The sequence below is a fragment of the Rhipicephalus microplus genome, unplaced genomic scaffold (genome assembly GCF_043290135.1).
Source record: "Rhipicephalus microplus isolate Deutch F79 unplaced genomic scaffold, USDA_Rmic scaffold_22, whole genome shotgun sequence".
NCBI lineage: Eukaryota > Metazoa > Arthropoda > Arachnida > Ixodida > Ixodidae > Rhipicephalus > Rhipicephalus microplus.
Window position 1 is genome coordinate 266,542 of NW_027464595.1, and position 24,790 is coordinate 291,331.

Genomic DNA, 24,790 nt, shown 5'->3' on the forward strand with positions numbered 1-24,790 from the left:
AAGGTTTGCCCATCATTACAACTTCCTTACACCTAACCATACACCAACTATGGCAGAATGACATCCTACTTTACAGTGATTAAATTATAGAACTTGCTCCACACACTTGAAGAATTTCATCTCCTAAAGCTAGCTTGTCAAGAATAATTATTCATGCAAAAAGCATATGCAATTAGCTTTAAAGTCTTTGTAAATTTACATTTAGGTTTTATTGTGAGTAAAGCTACGTGTACAACTATTAATATGTAGAATGAGACAGAGATCCGGAACAGCCGCCCATGTCTTGAAGCGAGCACACGGCTTACACCAACATGGCTTACACCAACACGGCTTACAACAACAAGAAAAGCCCGTTCTGGAGGCGGCACCGACTCGTACGCGCTCCGAGGGGTGTGGCGCTAACGTAGCCTTGAGAACGAGCTACCGCTGGCTTCCCGCGGCAGCGTTGAATTTATTTTTTCTTTTAGTTTGCTTGCTCATGTTAGATTTCCGCCATGTTAGAATGTTAGATTTCCGCCATCGCATGAATGTTAGATTTCCGCCATCGCAAATAGTATTTATTATGGTACACAACAATCAAGCAAGCTTGAGTGAATTAGCAGGTAAACATAGTAAACATGCCGACCTACAGTGCGTCAGGCTGTCTAAGTGGCTATGCTTATGAAGAAAACACTTGTGATCAGCAGTACTTCTTCAAACCCCCAAATTACCCTGCAGTTCTCAAGGCCTGAACAGCTGCTATTCCATTAAATATCTTGAAGATAATGGTCAAGACATACTTCTTAGGTACAGGCCCGGACCTTATTTATCACTAAGTAGTATGTACTCATTCGGCCCTCATTTAGCTACTTTAGCTAAATCTGCATATTTGGAAAATAATTTCCTGTTGTTTCACATGCATAGGTAGCAGACAACGCTCTTTCACCAATCCCAAAGCGACAGCCGTGCCGCCGCTCCACGGGATGCTAGAGGGGGCCGCTCCTCGCCACTGCGACAGCGCGTGCTTACCCAACGGACGGTATCTAAAAACGTCCTACACCACGCCAATTCTGCCACTGGAACACACGAATGCTGTGCATGAGGTCGCTGCAGAAGCTCTTTATGCATACGGCACTTAAACCGGCTCTTGAACTTCTTCGACGTAGCCGATAATCTTCGGGCATCTGCACAACTGGTCAGGCAACATTTCTTTTTTTTTTGATATGATATATAAGGAGATGTTGCATTTTTTAAAAATCAATTCCACACACGGTTTGTGATCGCTGCTGCTACTACTGTCAAAAAAAACGTTAAAAACAACCCTATTTCCCGATCGTACCAAAAATGACAGCCCTGTATTGCCGGAGTTACAGAAAAATCTACCTCTGCCAGATGAAACAACATGGAAGCCGCCTTGCGGAGTGGGTTGCTTAGAATATGCCAGTAGAAAGCGCGAACTTGCTCTGAATTGACCAGGGGAACCGGGCGAGAAAACTTTGATCCTGCTCAACCAATGCGATTCGCCATTTACAGATGGTCTCACTGAATTCGCTCAACTTTAAAATACTTGTCTGCTTACCACTAACAAATACTAGATGTATATTGATTAAATAAACAAACTGAAAAGGACCAGGAGGCTAGCCTGACAATATAAACACTAAATCGGATTGAAAAAAAAGGAAACAGTCATTTCAATTATAAAGTAGTAAATATATGGCTGGTAGGTTATTGAGAACCACTTGAAGTAATTCTAGCGAGTGGTACCAGTGGCATCAACGGGCATGGCTGCATCCGTGGCTGCTCTCAAGAAGGCGATGGAGGCTCTGGTAGCAGTAACTAAGGTAGTGTTCCTGACCATCCTTTTGGAAACAATGGCGAGCACGGAAATAGTGGTGGTGGCGACGGTGGGGGTGGCAGCGGTGGTGATGCCTGCAGCCATGGCTGCATGAACTGCAACGACCTTGCCTGAAAATGCAAAAAAAATCTATATTACACTTTTGAAGCATACAGCTTTCTTTTTGCAGGTTGAATCGAATTTTTTTGTCAGTTTTATAATTGTATCCAACCTGTCTAAACTGACTACAATATGCTTTCGTTGCTTTGTTTTTGGTTCAATACAGTGAAATCTCATCTTTTCAAACATGCTAAATAATAAATAACAATTCACGGGAGAGTGAAAACTCAATGTGTGACATCTAAAACGACAGTATTATCAACATCAGTGCCCTACACACTGAGAAATTAGGGTAAATGCACGGGAACAAATGCGCCGCAGTAGAACGTTCGTGAAATGGTCCTTATGATGTCGGACAAACTGTTTACATTTATTCCCTAGTAATCAAACTAGCTCACTAAATAAGGAACCTTCCAAGCATCAAAGGACGTAAAAAATGCTGCTTGTTTAGTTGTTTGGCTCATGAAAAAACAAACCGCCGGGAGTTACGATGGGGAATGACACAAGTGGTTAGAAAAATCAGTTTTTTCCTGGTTAAACTAGACAGGCCGTGCCATCTTGCGGGGCTTAATGGATTCAAAAGATGTCTGCCATCACGGAGCCTATTGTAGGAAATTGATCGATGGCCGGTGTAGCTGTTGCGGCTCCTGGTGCTTTAGTTCCGCTAGTAGTGTCGGCAACCGTACAGTAAAAAGCCACGCAACGTTGTGGACGACAACAGTGACGTGAAACTTTCCGCTTCTTGAGGCCGGTAAATTGAAGTGTGCTACGTGATGCAGACCACTAAAACGTGATTTTATTTCAAAATGAGCACTTCCTTGGCACAAAAGATTTCTGGGCCGGTAATCCAACATTGAAGGTCGATGACTTTGATTCTCCAGCTCGCAAATTTGCCTCAACTGTACTGCGGACATCACTTTAAGTCGACCTATGAGAAGTCTCCGTTGTTAACAAAACGTGGCAGCGCAGCCATTGTTGCCGAGGCATATTTGAGTGAGGTTCGTAGTACCATACTGGTTCGATTGTGCCACCATAAAGGTATTTTCTCATTGATAAGTTGGGCAGCAATGTGTGATGATGCACAAGGTTGACTGAATATTGCATCAAAATGTTGTGAAATCGGCTAATCATAATTGAAGCAGGAAAACAACAAATGGGCACAGTTTCATTTGCCTTCCACGACTGCTTTTAAACAACAGATAACAAAAATTTTCTTTTTCTTTTAAGTCGATTGTTTCGACCCGCCACGACTCCCAACAGCTTTTTGCGCTCCCAGTTGTTTTACAAATGCCTCCGGGATAGCCAACCTTAAAACAAGCAATGCCATTATGTGACGTCGTGATGACACGACAAATTGGGGAAACTCATTTCTGACGCCACGGTGATGGCATCACAAGGTGATATTTGTCACATTTGTTAGTGCTGCCGGCCACTTTTCTCACTTAATGAAACATCCTAATGCGTTGTCATATGCCCATACCTTTTCTTGAATGCTCCTGTGGGTGGCCTCATTTTCATAGGCTCCATGATTATTTGATGCGCTTGTGTGGCATTGGTGGTGGCAACAAGAACGGCCGGCCAATGTTTCTGGAAAAGAGCAAATGTGAAAAATAAAGAGGGTACATTTCTTAATTGCGTCCTCAACGAAGCATTACTTTTTCAGAACTTCAATATATCACAATTTGATTATTACGAACACAATTTTGTGGTATTTTCTCAAATCTACACCAGCGTGTCAGGCTGATATTTTTCCCGATTTTACCGGAGTACTTTTTGCTAAATTCCTCGAGTGCCATCAAACTCTTTCATACTCTGAAGTGCTCCAACCAAGTTGCCTTACCGCTTTACTCTCTAGAAAACCTGTTATAAACAAAAAGAAATTAATGCCATGCATAGTGTAGTATACACTCCACTCAAAAGATGGGTGAAGTTGAGATATTGACAGAAGTCTGTTAGGGTGAGAACATGATAAATTTATGACACCAACCACGAAAAGGAATACAAATAGGACATTCCAGCTCCCATGATGGGAGTCTTGTTCAGAGTGACAGCAAGACAGAGTGAAAATACGCTTATGAGGTCTTCAAAAGTGACTCAAAACAGCGAGTATAGATAAAAAAGGAGGTTCCATGTGTTATCCTTGTTTACATGTGTTATGTGTATCCATTGTTTAAATCAGCATTGATTATTAGTGGTGTCCTGAAGAGTTTTTTTCAAGCTTATGCCATCATCCTAACCTATTTTATTGCTCAAGTTTTCAGGGTGTTTTGCCAAGGCGTTGGAAGACACCTTTACCTCGTTGACATCATTGACATGCTGTCTGAGTTGATGTTCGAAATTTCCTGTTTCACTGATATATACACACAGTCTACAAGGTATGCAATAAGCATCAAGATACCTTTCTTTTTTGTCCTTCATCTTTACTTGGCGATAATGCAATTTGTTTGTAGGAACGGAACTACTTGGACATCGTAATGCCTGACTCGCACGCATCAGACACGTACGGTATAGCGGCACGTATTCTTGGAAATACACGGTCAAATTTTTGCGGCTGAAAGAGCTGGCGTTTAACCAGAGTTCGGATAGCCGGATGCTAAGAGATCTCTGTGCACTTGCTGTAAGTCAGGAGCCCTGCTAGTCTGCGTTGTGCAGAGGCTATTGGTTCTAGCGACAAGTGAGACAACCATTGATATATTCTGGTTTGTCAGTTGCAGCAAGTCAATGCCGGTACCTGATGCTGTGGATTTTTTTTTTTCTGTAGACAGGAAACTTGAAACTGGGCTGGTCATATTTGACTACGACTAGACAGCGTGTGGCCGCACTTGCTGTCTTCCAGAAATGCTTTGGAAAAAGAAGTATCGTTGATGGCACTCGGCACCACACGCCGAATTTTGGGGTGGTTTGTGGCTTCCTCGATAAGCTCCGCTTTTTCAAATAGATGCCGCAAAAAACAGGAGAAAAACGAGAAAAAAGAAGCACTGCTCGTTAAATTGGCACGAGGGAACACATTTTAAAAACGACGCTGTTGGTTGGCGCCCAATGTGCCATATTCTATGCTCCTCACTGCTGGAATTCAAAATGGCACTATAACATTATTGGCAAGCTCCCAAGCAGGTTATTATTCAAACACATTCCAGTTCTGCCTGCACAATGAAATGCAGGTACAAAAGCAACTACCTCAATATCAAGAAGGTAGGAGTCAGCTACCCCCTGAGAATAAATGTAGAAATGGTGGGTGCATATCTCACCACACAATGCTAAGGTGACAGCATAAATTTTTGCCATTGTAAACACGTCTCAGCTCATTTCCGAAAAAAAGGTTACCACATACGCATGCCCTAGGTAATATTGCGATACGGGCGATACATCGTAAAAGTACTTCACTACTGGGATACAAATACATTTTCAAAAAGTATCTCAATACAGCAATACAAACACTCAAAAGTATCTCTGAAATACAATCTCAATACTCTTGTATCGCGATACTGCCCAGCCCTGCTCTCGAGAAAGTTGTACGCTAACAACTCCTCTAAGCGTCAGACAATTCAAACTGTTCCTCATAGTTCCCAAAGGCAGTCCTCTCTATTGGTTGATTTCTGCTAAAGAGATGCATTTTTGTTAGGGAATTTTTTTGGAGAAAGCTAATAGTTCTGGCAGGGTGGGTAGTGACGTTATATGTTCCTCCTCTGCTAAGCCGCCTGACCCCCCCCCCCCCGCCGTTACACATTAGTATAATGAGAAAAAATGCACTTCAGTGGGTGGGGTCGGATGGCTTCGTGCCTAACGCCAATATATTTTCTGTTACCTTGCGTGAGCCGTCTCCAGTTGGTGAAAAAGGGTACGAGGAGCGGAGTCCATTCATACAGAACATATGCTTTACTGGCTGCCATTTCCTGCTAGTGCTGCTGTAACCACTGCGCTGTCGCAGAAGGAAACACCATTCAGCAACTATCACAGCTGTTTTCATACTAAGTGGCCACTCTTTCACACATATCTGATTCCATAAAAGACTCCAATGGTTCTTTTATCTCTGATCATACAATTAACGTCCGATTTCTCGGACGACGGAAATCCTGGGCATGCGTGAATTCCCGGACTGATCTGTGGCACCATCAAGTTCCCCATGGTGTCAATGTAATAAAAAGTCCAAAATTTCGGACATTTATAGCTTTCACCGTTCGGTTTTCAAACTTTTTACCACCAACAGCGGACTTGGCCACTATCAGCGCCACTATTTTAGTTGTTTTCGTACCCTCGAACCCTCTGAGATCTGGCTGCCGTACCCTCGACACCGCAAATGCCGGAATCCAGCGCACGCCAATTTGTTGCCAGCCATGGTTTAGACAAACCTGTGGCCACAGCTGCATGGTGCTGCTACTACTGTTACTATTAGGCTGTGGTGCGGCGGGAAAGCTACGCTGTTGACCTATTGTCTGCCATTGGCATGCTTCCGGACTCATAGAAGGCGGTAACGCAACAGATTCCCAGGAACTGTTTTTGCCACGCCAGCTTGAAAATGTACGCCAAGACGGCAGTCTCGCCTAGAGAGGTCAGCGTTCGTAAAGAACTTCCAACTGCGGTCGTTGCTTCAACGACCTTCACGGTGCTGGTGTTTCCATTTCAGCCGGGATAACTTCGAGGGCTTCGCCGACGCTTTTAAAAACCTTGAGCTGTGTGCGGAATAGACCGGTGATGAATCTATTCAAGTTACGAAAGGTTTCGACAACTCCGACACAGGGATAAAAGAGGCAGAGCCTACACAGGCAACCAGTTCGGTGTTGACGTGAAAATGACATCGTCATAGGTGTACAGTGACAGCACGACATCAGCTGATATTGAGGCTGACATAATCGGGGCAAGTGGAGCTCCGCGCAAACGAAAATAAGCGAGTCCGTTTAGCGCCTAATGTTTACAAATGCAGTAGCGTCGGTCACATCAATTTTTTTCTTTTCGCTTTTTTTATTACAAATGACTGTTTTCAGGGCTACCTAAATGATGCACTTACTTAATTGCAACGAGAATCCTGTAGTCTTGCCGTTACCTTTTCCGTCAGTGAAAATACCTATTTAAAAAGGTGTTTTTACTTGCATTCGTTTTTTCAGACTGCGTGATTTTCCGAACATTTCGCGATCCCTTGAGTGTCCACGAAATAGGATTTCGACCTTACGACAATAACTCAAAGGGCTATTTCAGGTACGACTTCCTTTTTGTGGAACAAAAAGCATTGAAATAACATGAAGATGCCAAAATTGTGTTAGGGTACACATTACCACAACACTCACTGACTGCATGAAAAATCATTTTTTAAAAAATCCTTAAAGGTGGCATGGAAGAAATATAGCTTACTGAGTTTGTTTCGCAGCATGTCTTTCAGCTTGTTGTTAATCCTCTCAAGTATTTCTACTCTTTGCTGTAGTCTTCTTTTTTTTTCTTCAGCTGCCTTCTCCTAAGGTCCTTCTCTTTTTTCAGCCGACTCAGTTTGACGAGCTCTTCTTCGGAGCTTTCACTGCTGCGGCGCTTCTTTGCTGTTCTCGGTTGCTCATTTTTTTTCTTTTTTGGATGCTAGCAAATAAACACATCAATCCAAAGCCAACATCAATGATTAGAAGCCGAAAACGAGCAAATATGCCAGGAAACATACACGCTCCATTGATACAAACATAATTCAGGTTGTAGCAAGTACCTAGCGTATGAAGTTCAGTAGGGTTGAGAGCTGGGCTAGTTGGTGAGATATCATTGCAACATATAGTGTAGTAGCGCAAATTCGACGGGGACACAGAGAACAAGAAAACACGCCACTGCATGTGAGACTAGCGAGTGCCGCGTTTTCTTGTCCTCAGTGTCCCCATCAAATTTGCACTATTACACCATGTGTTAAATTGATACGTAGCATATTCCAGTCATAACTAGTGAGCATTCTAACACCCTTTTACACAGAAAATCCGATGTCCTTCGTTCGCGATGTCCTTTCTTTGCTGTCACACGAGGAAACTAATGCCATTTGATGAAAACGACCTTTTTTGTGGAACAAGTTCCTGGAACACATTCGCATTCGATTTCTGACGGAGTAGTCTCAATGCCAAGGACTTTTAGGGAAATGGCTGTACCTTCGGTATATATAGATTTTATAATTTTTAAATAACTTTGTCCTTACTTGCTTAACTTATAACTGGTTTGATTACATGATAGCACGAGCAAAAGTTAAAAAATCAATTAAGTGACCCTAAAGCTTTGTTTTTAGGAGTTGAAGGCGATAAGGATATCCTGTTGCTACTGCGTGCATCGAACACTTGATGCATGAAACCTTTTTGAACTTGTTACGCACCCACTATGTGGCCTCAAGGAAATAGGTACAGTAGCGCATGTGCCTTTTGTAGTGGGTTACTGGTTCAAATTACGAAGCCATTATGATAATGACATGTTATGACGCCTGCTGAAATTGGCAGCTTGTACCACGCATTAGTACTGCAATATTTCATGTTGCGTTGTAAAGCACGTGTACAGGACCTGTGTGTTTGTTAAGTATGAAAGGTAATTTCACTGCATTTCCAAGCAGAGGAAGTTCTTTCAGTGTATTTCAAAACAGATGCAAGGCCGTGTGATGGAACATTCACTTGTCATGCAAACGCACTGCAATAAATCCTCACTCTGTCTCAAGAATTTTTATTGTTTATTTGCATCATTCTCGATTTTTCAGTAGTGCATAAGATGATTTTTCGCTCACAACCAATGATGCCGACGCCGAGATTTCTGCAAATCGAGCTCTCTGATGCCATCGCATCAAAAAGAAGCTACTTTTTATTACAGCGGCTGAACGCAGGGCATGTTTTGTTTGTGTCCTGTTGTCGTTATTGCCTGTATTGTGGATGTTAATCATGTGGTGACCAAGGTGGTGACTTTCTCATTTATCGCCGTCTCATTTTTGCAGCGGGGGAGTCCGTTGTGCACCCTGCTTCAGTTGACTGTACTCATGCCCGGTCATACCATCGGCCAACGGTATTCGAGCGTGTTGTGCAGCTGTGGCAAGTTTTTATTTAAAACCGCCACTTTTTTATTATAGGTGCACCTTTCCACCTATAAAAATTATTTTTGTGGATACACGCATGTTAAATGCAAGTTTTATTATATATTTATTTTTCCCTAAGCCATAGGTCAGGAGGGTCATCAGGAGGGTCGTGGGATTTCAAAGCGACATTTGTTTTTGTCGTGGGACAGCACGCAGTTAAAATGAAATTAGGTCCGCTTAATGTAATTTGTTGTGAATGGCGTTATATTTGCCATGCGACAAAAGTATAACATCTCTCACAATGCAAGGTGTACCGATAACCACCACAGCCACCGCAGTTGCAATGATCTTCGATTTGAAACAGTGCATTTTCCGCACCCCCTAAACGTGCACCGAATTGTCTAGAAAAATTCTTAACTGCATCATAACATCAACAAACACATAGTTACCTTGACTGTATTAAAGCAAAACTATTTTTGCCACATAATATGATAAAAGCGACAACACTAACACACTATGGCATCAAATAGGCTGAGAAATGCATATCTGTAAAATTTAACATGGGTCACAATGTAAATTGTAACCAGAAAGCTGGAAGTTTCTGCTCTGTGCCTACTATTCTCTCTGCTGTCATTCCATGCAAGGCAAAGTTACCATTTGTGTAACAAGCAGCCATATTACGCATACCTATCTTGGTTTAGACTGAGCAGATTTATACAAAACGAGTTTCAAGTAATCAATTACATTTCAAAAACTAACATTCTGGGTAATTCAATTATGTTTACTTGCCATTGATTACCAGTTATAATTGACGTTTTTTTATAAATAATCAAGCTATAACCATTATTCTACAGCACTTTTTGTCTTGAAAACCTGTAAGGGCCCTCCTCCCCTCTTTGTCAGACAATGGCCACGACAGACTGCACATGCATGCTCCTTTCCTTAAGGCCATCTTAACTGTTGCGAAAGCAATGGGAGAGTTTCTCAGCATGTTTTGCCACCTATTGGTTGTAAGAGTGCTGCAACCCTGACTTTGCATCTCCTGTGTCGCGTACACATCAGAAAACTGGTGCTCGATGTAAAACCGCGAAATTGGAATTGTCCACGCGAGGGCGATTATTCAAGAAGCTGTTATTTCATCACCACTTCAAAGTTGATGCTCAGTGTACACTAGCTGCAATATCTACACATACTGCCCCGTAAGAAGAGCTCTCCAGGACTTTTGTCCTTTCAAAGAACTTCTGAGCCACTTCCGCTGCTAAGAAACTGCCAAACACAGTCACGGGGGAACATCTCGTCCTTGTTTTGCAGCTTCATGAAATTTAGAAACATGCCATTTCAATACAGTTAAAAGTGCTATAAGTACCAAATCTGACAGCACAGTATTAGCACCTATATTTGAAAATGCAGTAGTCACTTCTTGCCCAGGTGCCTGATGCAGGTCACTGTCAATTTCAAAAAAAACAAACAAAAAAGTTTCAAGTATGTCACCTTTTCAGTTGTCTCTTCTTCACTGTCTATGTCATAAAAACAGTGTCAGGAACCGACCGCCGTTTTTTCCCATCTTCTGGACAAGGTCACTGAAGGTGGCTACAGAAATTATCAAACGAAATTAAATATTAGCAGGCCACTAAAACACCAATGTGGTATGATGACCACAAATGCATGCAAAGTACAACTACAGATATATCTATTCTACCACAAAAGTTTGGTTCTGCAGAAATAAAGCTGAGCTGTACGTGCATTCGCTTCTAGATGATGCAAGTCAATGGCTGGTGGTAAGAGTTATGCAAGTATTTAAACCTTGAGACAAGCCACATGTTGCTAGTTATAGCACAATCTTAATTAATTTACCAGGTGATCACATATGAGCTATTGGAACACACATCATCAAAACAATTAGTCGAAGCTTTTGAACGTAATTTAGTGTCTGTGCGAGCAACACCATTCCTAGGAGTGCTTATACCTTGCCCCGCAGCTGCTTTTTGAAGTTCCAGTTTATTACCATTGCAATCTATTGCAGAGAAAAAATTATCTACATATATTAAGTCGTCAAAATGATTTTGGCATCGCCATTTTTTTATAGCTTCGACACGTAGCAGTTCAAAGATCTTGTCAGTTGAAATGTTTAGGTGCAAAGATTGCATCAAGCTCAAACTAGAACAAGATAATCAGAAAATATGAGTAGCTCAGCTGATCACAAGTTCGGCATTTATGGCGTTGTTACAAGACATAGTATATACCCACATTGTCAAACAGGCCTAACCTGCCTGAACTGCCTATATGCCGACGGATCGCACGCTTTAAATTACTCGACCAGCTGCACAATATAACATTCCACGGACTTCCTAATCAATCTTTGCGTCCACCGGGATGACTGTCACTGTGAATGAGTGCACAATTTGTCTTCTGTTTCCTGCATTAAAGAATGATCACATGCTCGCTGTTTTTCCTGCTACGCACGTGTTTTGATTAAGCCCTATTGTGGTGCGTTTGTGGACTGAAAGACTGCTGAAACATTCCAATGACATTCAGAGTATACATGAAAAATGTTTTGCCCCTTTGTATTGCAGCCCGCAAGGTCATACCGTATTGCAAATCATATATTGAGTGCCCGAGATGACCACCACGTGCACACGAAAAAAGCTACGTGGGCTAATAAGCATGAACAACTTAGCAGTAGTTGCACAACCACCACCAACGGGTCAAAGAAGGCACACTGAAAATACACAAGCGATTCCGTGCGCCTTATTTTGACTACGCACCGAATAACACACGTACGAGCAGCGACGTCTGCCACGCATTTGTCCTGTATTGCAAAACAGATTCCAAAACGCCACCAAAATTAACACTTCAAAAAAGACAGAACTCAGCACCAAGGAGGATGACGTCTCCTCGATAATAGCCTTCGTCGACGTGCCCTCCTTGAGTGCTCTTCCAGTATATTTCTTGGTGTTTGTGGCAGTCAGCCACACTCACCGGCTCAAAGTCCTTAATGAGCTTCACGCTCACTATAGCCCGGTAACCGTCGTCGTAAATGACGTAGGCCACCTTCGGTGCTGCCGGCATAATTAAAGGGAGCGTAAAATCTACACTGACTCCAAAAAAAGACGGCAAAGACTACTACCGTGGCACGCCTGATAAGACTCATTCAAAACATCTATAACGTCAAACGTAGAGAACTGCACTTGGAATGGCTAAACTAAACAAGCTAACGACCCAGCCTGTACATCGTTCAGTAGTTATTGCGCCAACTATTGAGTAAAAAATAAACCTGAATTTGTGTATTTTGAAATAAATGTACGCGTAAAATAATGTATTTTTGTCACTAGAGGACAGAACATGCTAGTAAGTTAAAAAAGGGTTGTTCTGTTTGATTTCTGATGATTTTGACTGTTGTAGAACAATGTAATTACAACTCATTCAGCTCGAAAAGTCTGCTTAGTATTTTTAGTTTACTTGCCTGTATTCCTTCTTCAGGGTGTTTTTTACGTCTATATTTCGTGGGGGTTGATGGGTTCGTGGGGCAAACATGGTATAAGGTAGTGTTATGTTTAAGGAAATGTGTTACGATACCAGCTAGGACATTACAAAACTTGTTGTTATCGCGGATCCAAATTGCGAACACACGCCAGATCTACCACTTAACAGGACACTGGAAGAATAAATAAAATGTACTTGATTGCATCTTTTTTTTTCTTGCTTATTTTTAAAGACGTTGGTAGACGTGCGTGTTTTACACATTACCCGTAATCCTATTTATGAATATATAGGCGCCACAATATCGTGCCAATCAATTAATGAAGAAACCAGCCTATAAACCACTGGACTGCTTTTATGTGATATTCACTGAACGACACAATAAAAAAGAAAAGCGCACGGCTTGCTATAATTATCGAAACGATATTGCATTCGCATATTAGAAATGTAATTATGGAATGCTAACACTCGCAATAACAATATAAATGTGGCGCTTTCACATTCCAAAACGATGACAAATGAGAGATGCGCCTCAGCGGAGTGCTTGAGAAAATTCGACCACATAGAGTCCCTAGCCGCACACCGAAATCTAAGTACAAGGGCCTGAAGCATATTCGCTTCTACTAGAAATCCGGATTCGAACACACACTTTCGGGATCAGCAGTGAAGCAACGGGAAAGAATTGATGCACATGCCACACGGCATGTGAGTGTCCACCTTCGGGATCGTATTAGGCTAATTTAGGACTAAGTAATGAGTTCATCTTGGTAGGAAGTGCAGCCACTATTACACAGAACATAAAACACAAGCGCTTGTGTTGTGTGTTCTGTGTAATAGTGGCTGCACTTCGTACGAAAATGGATTCATACCAACTGACCCGATACAATTGTTTATTGACTTACATTTTTAGTTCGGCGGGCTCTTCACTTTTAACGTCTCTTAAGCGCTTCTATTGTGTGTTCTGTGTAATAGTGACTGCACTTTCTACCAAGGTAGATTCATGCCAACTGGTCCGATGCAATTGTTTAATAAGTAATGAGCCAGTCTTGCAATATCAGCCTACTACTTCGACAGGGACGCGAAGATCAGAGCCAACATTGCCTTTATGGGAACCACATTTGTCGCGACATGATATTTCTATCTCGAGTATTCGGGCGTACAAGTCGTCAATGCAAAAAAAAATAATAGCCCGATTTATCCCGTGAGTATACCCCTGTGCGTAACATGTACGTCTATGCATTCAGATCGGCGAAGGAGGACCAACAGTAATACTGCAGCGATTGATGGCACCCTGCAGCATAACGAAAAATGAAAAAGTTCCATGTCGACATTGGCCAGCAATCACGTCTGCATCTTTTCAGGTTAGATTAATGCAAATATATGCATGTGCACTCAGAGCACCTATAAGCGGCTACATTTTTTTACGTCAATCTCCAGCGTGTTTGCTATCCGAGGTTATCCGAGGTGTCTACCTGTATCCAGGACCCAGAATGTAGCCAAAGATTTCTTTTGGGGTGGGGGCAGGAGTTTGAACACCCCTAGCTACTGCAGTGACCTGGATGGTAGTAATGCAGGTGTGACCTGGTGTGGCTCGAGCGCGTGGAAAGCGGATATGTGAGCTTGAAGCACTGCGCTCATAGAACTGCAAACGTGGAGAAAAGACGCATATACACGATCAGTAGTGTTTAGTGATATTACTTCACCCTTTTTCCGGCTCTCTTAGTTGATTCTGTGGATAAACGTTTGGGTCAGGTTTCTGGGAAGTGCTGTTGAGACATGACAAATTTCGAGAATATGGATAGCTGCCGGTGGAAAATTCTCGTTTCGGAGCAGGCTCTTTATACAGAGGCATTCAATGATGGACTTATGAAGAAAAGTAATTTTAGGTAGCAGCCTCAGTGGGCAATAATAACAGTTATGAGCAGACCATTATTTTATGAAACTCTAACCACGGAAAGACAATCTCTCGGTCCCGTCCTTTGCTAAAAAAGTCTGTGCAGTCATAAACTTGCAGATAACCAAAATAGTGCATTCCTTGAAGTGACTACTTTTATTACCACCTGTTAAGTTCTCTACATAGCAAAAGTACACGTTAATTGCAAGAATCTAAACACCACTGTCGACGAGAACGCCAATTTTTGTTTAGTGGGTCGCTGATCGTCACATGTTTTGCTTTAACACTGTCAGCATTCCGCCACTATGTTTATTTGTCATACGTTTACATTCCAGGCACTATACCGAGTATATTGCTACTACGGTTAATGCTGTCATTCATCCTCGTCATCCGTATCGTTACCTCCACCATCGTATTGTGGTGATCAGTTGTGCTTTGGTTAGTTAGTCATGAGTCAACTTACTGGAAAGAAACGTCGAAAGTTGTATTTAGGACCAGACACTGAATTTGTAGTACCCCGTTCGACGCAATGGTACAGCCAGCACTCGACCAGCAGTGCTTCGGCGACCGTTACGACTCGTCTCGCGGGTGTTTTGAACTCGCCACCAGACAGTTCTAACGCGTCCCAGGCATCACCAGAAGATCTATGTGTCACGAACGGCTGTTCTGTTGATACGAGTTCGATAGGAGTACGAAGAGAGGTGCCAGAAGGAAGCGACGACTCCTTTAACAGCGTGCATGGCGTAGGCGACAATGCATACCATAGCCCCGAAGAATGCCCTGACAACGAAAGCAATCATTCAGAAAATGATAGTGAAGACGGTCACACTCGACCTTTCCGAGATACAGATCAAGACCCAAGCTCTGGAACCAAAGAAGATTGTGGTGACTATCTTTGTGGCAACGGTGCTTCGGTAGATCGAGACGAAAACCCTGGAGCCGAAGGAGACATTTCTGGCGACCGTAGTTCTGTGCCCTCGTTCGACGAGTCAGAATTGCTTGCCAGATGCATCGCGGATTTTGGAACAAGGACACTTCCGGGATCAGTAACCACAATTGCAGTCGCTATCGTTCTAATATTATCGTTCATAGCGGCTCACGGACTTACCTGGTCTGCTGTGGATGACTTGTTGAAACTTGCGGAAGCCTTGTTCGGTTTCGAAAAGTGCGGCCTGGCACAGTCGAATTACCTATACTGAGGAAATTGTGGCCCACGAAATGCGATTCCGTCAGCAAATACCATTATTGCTGTAGTCAGTGTGGCAAGCTGCTAGACATTTCTAGCGACTAAATCCACCTGTGACGAAGTGATTCTCTCGCAGAACGCTTGTGCCCGTGTCTCAGTATTTTCAATTTGTTTTCCTGGAAATCCTGGGAGCTGCCGCTCCCTGCTTTGCGGTGATGCTTCAGGACACACCTGAGAATGTTTCAGGCGTGCAACTGTCACGCCGGACTTCGTCGTCCAGGAAGCGTAGCAACGCGTCGAGCGACACCGACAGTGAGGCAACCGATTTGTATTTGGACGGCTTTGAGTCATCGGATGATGACTTCACGGTCGTCATGAATCGATCTACAAAATGAAGACTGCTGCGAACGGCATCGTCGGCAAGTGTTTCCATCATTAAGACTGCACCACAGCGGTGGCCGCACACCATGCTGTTTATGCCCGAAGACCCTGCATCTAACTTGCGACTCCTCAACAGGCAAGTTCTTTCTGTACTTCTCGAGAAACCGCGCCGAATGAGATCAAAGATGTGAGGATCAATGCACGAAAGATTGTCCTTGCTGTAGACGTTATGCACCGTAGCGCACTGCAAAGCCTTCGGCACATAACAGAAATCGGCAACGTGAAAGTTCGGCCAATGGTCACTACAGGTTGTAATGGCACTGTAGGCGTCATATATGATTTGAATCTTTCCATCTCAGCTAATGACCTGCCAATACTAATAAAGCCAGCGACTGAAAGCACCCGCATCACGCACATTACCAGACTCGGCAACTCACGCTGCTTGAGGCTTGTGTTCGAGGGAGACAGCCTTCCTTCGTATGTCAAAGTTGGCCACGTTCGCCACTCAGTGCGTCCTTACATACCGAAGCCACTGCAATACTACAAGTGCTTCAAGATGGGACACGTAAAAGGTGTCTGTGAGAACAAAGTTGTGTGTCCGCGGTGCGCTGAGTCTCACTCAAAAGACGCCTGCAGTGCCACCATGCTACGATGTCCAAACTGCCACGGCGCTCATGAGGCCTCATCCAAAGATTGCCCGCGGGTGCGAAACGAGCACGTGGTACTCAGGCGTATGGTGCGGGACAATTCAACGCACAGGGAAGCTGCCGCTACACTACGCCGACGACGGCGTCGTGGGCGAAGACTATCACGGAAAAACGGCTCTACCGATAGAGAGATGTCATCCTCTATAAAGAGGCTGACCCACAAACACCGAGCTCACTGAAGACGAATACTGCCAAACAGAAGAAAGGGACAGCTGTCGCACCTTCCGAACAGTGGCCCTCTGTTCCACGACGTCAACCTACTTCGGAGCTGCATCAAATCCCGCCGCCCTCGACGACCCCTCAAACCAGTGATGCGATGAATGAAGATCAAGTGATAAGCTTGCAGCAATCGCTGAAGAGTATTACGCGTGTCCTACTGAGTATTATGAAGACTTCGGCTGCGCAGACCGCACTGCATGTGCTGGACATCTTGAGTCCGGTGCTTGCAGCTCTAGGGTAAAACCATGTCCAGCGAGGCACCGTCGTTTCGAACAGGAGTCAAGAATGCATCTGTCTTTCAGTGGAACGCCAGAGGACCGAAGTCGCGCATGTCTGACTTTAGACAGTTTGTATTTGTGAGCCGCTTCCCCATTATCGTGATTTGTGAACCCAACCTGTGTGCTTCAATCAAGCTGTCAGGATATGAGTGCTTTATGCCCTCCACTCACAGAGACTGCAGCAAAGTTATTGTATTCATGCGCCATGACCTCACTTACGTTCACCACAGAGTCTCGCCTGATGAAGGGAATCAGTATGTGTGCCTTACCGCGAAGAAGGATAAGGTTGCGTTCACGATTTTCGGAGCTTACTTATCTCCATCAAGCCGCCTTGACTGCGAGCGCTTACGCGGTATTCTGACATCGACTCCAAGGCCATGGGTGATCACTGGCGACTTCAATGCCCACCATTTCCTATGGGGAAGCTCCAGGGACAACTCTAGAGGAAGAAAATTGGTGTCCTTGGCCTCGGAGTACGAACTCTGCGTTTGTAACGATGGAAGCCCTACATATTTACGCGGATCAGTCTATAGCAGCTGCCTGGACCTTACATTGGTTTCTCGCTCACTTAGCAGGAAAGTGCACTGGTTTTCGGATCTGGAAACGCGGGGCAGTGACCATATACCAACTTGTCTGTGTATAAAAGGTTTCACCAGCTCCAAGTCCTCAAGAGGCCTCAAGTACACCGATGGGCCGAAATTCAAAATGTTAATGGAAGACTGCTGTACCGACGGCTCATCATATAACCTAGAGGACTCGATAAAGGATATCTTGCAGAATACTACGCATACACATTTGACTAGTCGCAAGCGCACCGACTTCGACATCGAGCTTGAGAAACATCGAGCTTGAGAAATGTACTGTCTAGATTAGGTATCTCATTTTAATAAATTGAAACTGTACCCTCTCACGTTCTCAACAGAACTTTGCCTTTGCTCATTGGGTGTTCATGAACATTTATTCCAAATGCATCCGTGAATTTCATTGACTGATCCTGGACATTATCTAGGAAGCTGACTTGAATCCTCTTTTCTTTATCCCGGCTGCGGCAGGTGCATTTCCAACGGGGGCGGAAATGTTGCTGGCCAGTGTGCTCAGATTTGGGTGCACGTTAAAGAACCCCAGGTGGTCCAAATTTTTGGAGCCCTCCACTACGGCGTCTCTCATAATCATATGGTGTTTTCGGGACGTTAAACCCCACATATCAATCCACTTGAATCTTTTTGTTTTAATCCATGCCATAGAGCAAACGGGTGAAAAAAACAACAAATCCACAACGATACTTCAGAACCACTCAGCTGGTTCAACAGTGGCACACATAAACTCTTCACAGTGGTAGTCACAGATACCATCGAAGGTTAACACAGAAGTTCACGACTGAATACACTGCAATATGCTGCACCTTGCAAAATTTGCTTGATTTCAAAAGTGCTGGCATGGTGCAGGTTCAAATGTAAAAGCGTGAAGGCAGTGTGCTTGTCATGGCAGTTGTTGTGGCATACCCAATTTTCTATGAACAAGTGCCTTGTGCTCCTGTTTGGTGGTTCTCGCGTCCTTAAGCGAGGTCTATAGCACTTACTCAGTGAAATATTCATCTTGCTTCTGCTTTGTTACACTGCAGGGCGCCTAATAAACTTGACTGCAGAACCTGATGTGGAGAGGACATCAGCAGGCATCCCAAGAGACATGACCCTGGCATCCAGACTAAAGACCCCAGTCAATGGCTTGAAAGGGGTGTCACCACTGGTGAAACTCCCACACTTCGATCTTGTGTGGGGCTATACAGTGGAGTATATGCATAGTGTTCTGCTGGGCATAACAAGGCAGTTTGCTGATTATTGGTTCGACTTGTCAAAGAGCAATGAGCCATACCATATGGGTGAGTGCACCATAGACCTCATGGTTGAAGTTTTGCGGCTAAATATTTTAAAACAGCGCAGATTGCCCATTTTTGAATTGCTGCCAAAGTTTTGACATACATGTGTTTGCATGATGCCGTCTCATGTACATTTTGAAATTTTTTCCTATTTGAAGGTTTGCGTGCTTGAATGGGTGATACTTTTTTTTCCTCTCGAAAGCTTCTTCTGGGAAATGATGGAAATTGGTTTCAGAAAAGCATAGCATTTGACCAATGTAGAAAATAATGTTGTGAACAATGGCGCGTAGTCTATGAATCAATCAATCTAGGTCCACGAAACCAGCCAGGGCCTCTTTCAAAGTGCCCCTTCTAGTGTTCAAATGTAAACAGCACATTGTCTTCTCAAACAAGAATACCAATGCCACCTAGCGTAATGTCTTGCTGTAACAGGAATGCTGTTTGGGGGTTTCACATGCCAGAATCACCATATGATTATCAAGCACACCATATTATTATCAAGCCTAGTTGAGTTTTCTGGAAATTTTTACTACTTGGAGCTCTTAAAAGAGCACTGACATCAAATTTACTCATGTCCAGATTTTCGCGTTAACGAGTAGCTATCGTCCGTTTAGCAGCGATTCGCGACCTAAAACGCATCTCAGGTACGAATGAATATCTGTAATATTGATTTATATATCTGCTATTGAACGAGGTTCAATGCTGTCAGGGCTACCTCGCGGCCACACCTAGGCCACTGCTTAGCTGATGTTGCTTTCACAAAAAATGGTGACGTCACGCACACTGGCATTTCGTCTGCTAGGAGCGCACGTGCAGTCAGTCCAGCTGTGTGTCTAATTAGGTAGACTAAAGCCTCTCCATGCATTTTCGGCCGGCCAGCTTAAGCAGCACCTAGTCGTTCTTCCCCTCTTCCTTGAGCCCCGGCTCTCAGAAGGAGCCTCATACTGCCAGTGTAACCCACCTTATTCGCCAACACAGGATTTACCCTGCAGCAGCTCAGCGCAAAGTGAAGCGAGCAAATGTGGCTATTCTTAGGCGTCCAGTCTCTCTGTCCATCAGCGCATGAACCCACTGGCTAATATAAGGTTCGTGGCTCGAAAAGGCATAAAACTCCTCGCTACTTCCGCTTTTTCCACGCCTCGACATGCAGGTTGTCACTGCGCAGTGGTTCCTCGACATTCTGGCACGTATTGTCACTTTGAATGATAGTACTCATGCTGTGGAACACATGCCAAATCAGTCGATGCGACACGACAAATTGCACGCACGCTTCAACACAGCAAGGAGAGCCACTAGTGATCAGCACTTGATAAACAATGCCCAAGGGCAACTGCCGACGGCATTAGCCCATCTAACTACAAAACAGCTTGTCTGCCTTGCTGAATAACATGCACGGCCTGTGACAGCACGGGAGCATTCACGTAGCAACGGATGAGAACAGCCGTACGTGTTCGCACTTGACAAAACAGCCGGCAATGCAGTAGCTCTGGCCTTCGGAGATCACGGGCTTCGTAGGAACACTACAATAAAGTTGTTTCCATCCATCGTATTAACACTTCGCCAACGCACTGGGGTTTCATGCATGTGCGTCCCGTCCCGTGAACAGTGTGAAAGCATTTATTTCATCGTCGACCATGCCCTTCACGACAAGCAAAACTCGACAGCAAGAACACTTTCAGCTTTGACAACACCACGCTGGGCATTGCAATCTAGAAAATGCAGTACGTCCAACAACTATAATCCGCACTTCACACTGAGAAACTTTATGGCGCACACTCTCAGATGAAGCTCCGGCACGGTGGACGGTCTCGCTAGCTTGAACCACCAGGTTCAACTGGGCATCGAGCAATCACATGAAGCAGCGACGACACAAGGCCTCCGGTCCTCCTAGGGGGCGGCCTAGGCTATGGCCACGATCTCATCGGAGTTTTCCACCACCTACACACATCGCAGGCCGCTACCATCTCGCAATGTTTACCTTTTGCAGCCGCAGCGCCCATGGCGCCCCCTGTAATTAAAGTACTTGTAATATGTGTTTAGTTAAGAAACCTAGGCTAATTGACTCGTTAAACACCTGCTTAGTAAAGGTTTTGTATGTTTAACGCATTACACATGAATGATTCACACATTCAATTAGCTTTAGATAATAATTTTTAAATTGACGTCACTTCCGTGTGGTGCAGGAGCCACTTCTGTGTAGTGATGGCTGCTGCGCCGCGCAGCTCAGGAGACGCTGCCATTTTTTTCTTCACGCTACCAAAAATTGTATTTTGGCTTCCGTAGTGCGGCTGTCAGGTGGGCTTGACTTATGGCTTGTAAACATCCGGTCGCGCAAAAATGCAAATGGCAGCTAAGCATTCTGCGATGATCCCGTTGATTCTCATCGACGCAGTAACAAACTGGACCCAACTACTGCGGAGAGCATGTAAATAAAAAGCTTTTTTGAACTTCACTAAGTTTTCCAGCTGTATAATGTTCAGCAGCAGGCCGTGACGGCATACGTTAACTGGCGTACATAAGCATACATAATCGCCAAAAGAACGCGACCAGTACTCCCAACTTCGAGGAGACCAACAGAGCAAAAAAACACATAAAAAATACAATTCATCTATGTTATTCTAGATTAACGACGAAAACATGAAGCGCAGATCTGCGAGATGTTGGCTTATTTTCGTTCAATACACAGGGTAATGGTAGAGATATTCTCGTCTGGGACTCGTAACTAGTGTGTCGTGTTGTTTAGATTTTTTTCACGAGCCGTAAGTGTTACATTTAGTCAAGAAGTTTGGCATCTGTCAAGTCAACTAGGTCATCCTCCAATACGACTCCTTGGACCGCGTTCATCGAACGGTCAGCGGAAACAGTGATGGGGACATCACAAAAAGTCTTCAAACTTGATAGTTTATCGCAATGTTCCTTGTCTCAAACTTCAACGAGAAGTTCACCGCTGGCCATTTTTGTAGCTTTGTACCCTGTTGCAAGTGTGTCCATTAGGCACCTTCAAACTAAGGATGGTGAAAGTTTTCAGACAGGCTTTGCTGGTGTGTCACTGTGGATAACGTGGTAGCGTGGAAAGTTGTTTTTGTTTAGTTGAAATAGCTGAAAGCTTGCTTCGGTGTGCGCCCGCTTCAGGGAGCTATCAGTAGAAGGTTGGAAGTTTTTGGCCATAAAATATGGAGTGTGCTCAGTGGCGGTGGCAGCCACCCACCACCGAGCCCAGCGAGGGGACGCTGCAAGACATGAAATTGCTTGCATTGGCCAGCTGTACACCGCCACTATAACCTTGGGTGAGGCATACCAAGGTGGGGTGAACACACAAGGTTAAACCTTGCCGCCAGAAAATAAACGGCAGTAACCAGAACAGACAAGTCGACAGGACAGACAAAAAGTGACAGATAAAGACAACGTCGTAGGGGAGAAATATAGAAAAAAGCGACTGCCGAATTCCCCTGGCTGGGTCAGCCCAGGGGTGCCGTCTGCGTGAAGCCGGGGCCAACGGGGTGTGTTGCCACTGCCGGGGGACCTTAAAGGTCATATCACCCAGCATCAACTCAACCCCCAGGATCTAGGCGTGGGAAAGAGTCGAAATCCTCCGTTAGCTCAGGTCCGTAGTCTCACTACATACCAAACGCCTACTTGCGCAGGCGTCCCTGAGGGGTTTGTATACTGCTGAAATATACGAGGTGGCTGAGCGAAAATGGCCCCACTGGAGAAGCCTCTAAAGAAAATTTTTCAACTCATGTTTGTGTTAGCTAAAATGCCGTGTGTAAGAGGTCAGGCTGATTGATATTACCTGTTACTACTGGTTGATGTACAGGTAATCAGTGAGACAATATAAGCGCCTTTGCAGTGAACTCTGGTGATTTCACTGAATAAACTTGCAGTTTGGTCTTCTGTACATGGCACTGCAATTTCACTTCTAGGCCTGCTGGCAACGCTTTTGTGTCTTAGCCCAATCGGCGTCCTTGTCAGACCAGATAATCATATGGTGCGTGCTCTGGAACTAGCCATTCAGAAAGTGCTGCTGTGGAAGAACATCAGTTGAAGAGAAAGGTACTCAATGAGCGCGTCTAAATAATAAATGCTCATTTTTATGGGTACCCTGTAAGCAATTGTTTGCCTAGACAAGTGGAATGGTATCACTTACCATCGAGGTTTCATTTGAGGGTGAGGAGGACTAGGTGTGGCTTGAGAGGGGAGCGCACGCATTGAACCAAATTTTTTCTTAGCACGAACGCGTTTTTCATCTGTCTGAGTTATTACGCCTTTGTTTTGCTTCACTCTGATGGCGGAGACACCTTTATTCTACAGTTACAACAACATACATTACGCCTTCAGTATCTCAGTATGGTAAGCGCCGAATAATTATTGCTGATGTACACTCCAATTTCGAGACAAAAGCGAGCGCAAAAACAACAGCTTCGAATTTTCTCACTTTCTGATAAACACACTGATACCAATATATTCTTGCTTTTATAAAGACATTGAGAGCTAGTACATTTAAATACAAGAAGTGAGCTTAGTTCTCACCACTATTTCGTTACAAAATATCATTAAACAGCGCTAATGGCAGCAAATAGAAAAAATAACGATTTCTTTCTTCATAGCGATCGCTCTCGAGGCTTCGCTCTTATATGAGCGCAGTTAAAGAAGCGAATATGGCCTCATTTTCATTTGTCATAATTGCAACTAGATTCAATTGGATAATAAGAGGAGTAAGAAAGAAAGGAAGGCGCACAAGTGAACTTGTAAACGTAAGTTGCTATTGAGAAAACTGTACGACTGCGGCTTTCGGCGGAAAGGTGCTTTCAGGCGGCATCCGCACTGCGCCTTTTCATGTTCTTTTTAGAGTTCATTGGCGTGTGGAACGCCCTATCCCAAGGTGCATCTCGCAACCACTTAAGGTTGTCTTTAGCATTAAGCTTACGCGAATTCGAAATGTTCTTGGTGCGTTCAACATCCGTATTGGGTGTGCATAAGGCTACTATGGAAAATTTGATTTAACCCTTGAAAGCCCTCACGTTCTAAATTTGTTGTGATGTCACCGAAACAACGTATTTGGGAATTGTTCAAGTATTCCAAAACGAGAGTCTATGCCCCGCCTGAAACAAAGTTTCACCACTGGCGGCATCAACCTAAAGCGATGTGAAAAATCCTCCTTTGGTAACCTCCCACGTTTTTACGTGACGGCATCCAAGTCCCACGAAGGGAGCGGCCAGCCACAGTATCGCCAAATCATCAAGTACGCAGTATTAAAAGAGAATAAGGGCGTGGGTGGTAGAAATATGAAGGGTGCGACCGGCAAAAGTCACGCGTGAAGCCGAAGGGAATGAAAAACCCTTCTATGTTCTTTTTTGCATTCCAGGCTGTCAGATAAGTTCATTAAGAAGAGACCGTATATTAGCGGCTGGACAGGAACGAGGTGGCTTGAGTCGCATCACCTAAAGGAATATGGTCCTTTTCGTTGCCTGAAGAGTAGACGGCGCAGAAAAAATGTGATGTCCCTTAGTAGGTAATTGCAAGTGTTTCAGCAACGTCATTTCTCATCGCTGCTCGTGCAAGAACCAAGCCCAGCGGCGATTGAGATGGGTTCCACCATTGCTGGCTTTCCTCCGTTGCGTGTGTGCTTCGAAATGTGTAGCTTACGTTAGGACCCATGAGGTGAATGTAAAGGTAAACATGCGCCGGCACAGCTAAACACAGCTAAGTAGGTCTCGGGGCAAGGTCTACATCGGCCTTATGGGATGTGGCCTCGATGACCGACTCAGAGAACACGAAATGAATCTAAATAGTAAGAAAAGAAGTCACCTCGTCAACCAAAGCGTGGCAT

General features: G+C 44.2%; 1 long non-coding RNA gene across 1 annotated transcript in view; it reads right to left on the reverse strand.

Annotated features, from left to right (window-relative positions):
- Nucleotides 1-7,285: 7,285 nt before the first annotated feature.
- The window catches only part of LOC119181224 (uncharacterized), a 31,792-nt gene continuing 14,287 nt past the window's right edge, over nt 7,286-24,790 (reverse strand). Inside the window, exons 2-3 of the long non-coding RNA XR_005111169.2 lie at nt 10,431-10,529; nt 7,286-7,495 (exon numbers count right to left, since the gene is read on the reverse strand). This is a non-coding gene — a long non-coding RNA (uncharacterized LOC119181224). The remainder of the gene's footprint in view (nt 7,496-10,430; nt 10,530-24,790) is intronic.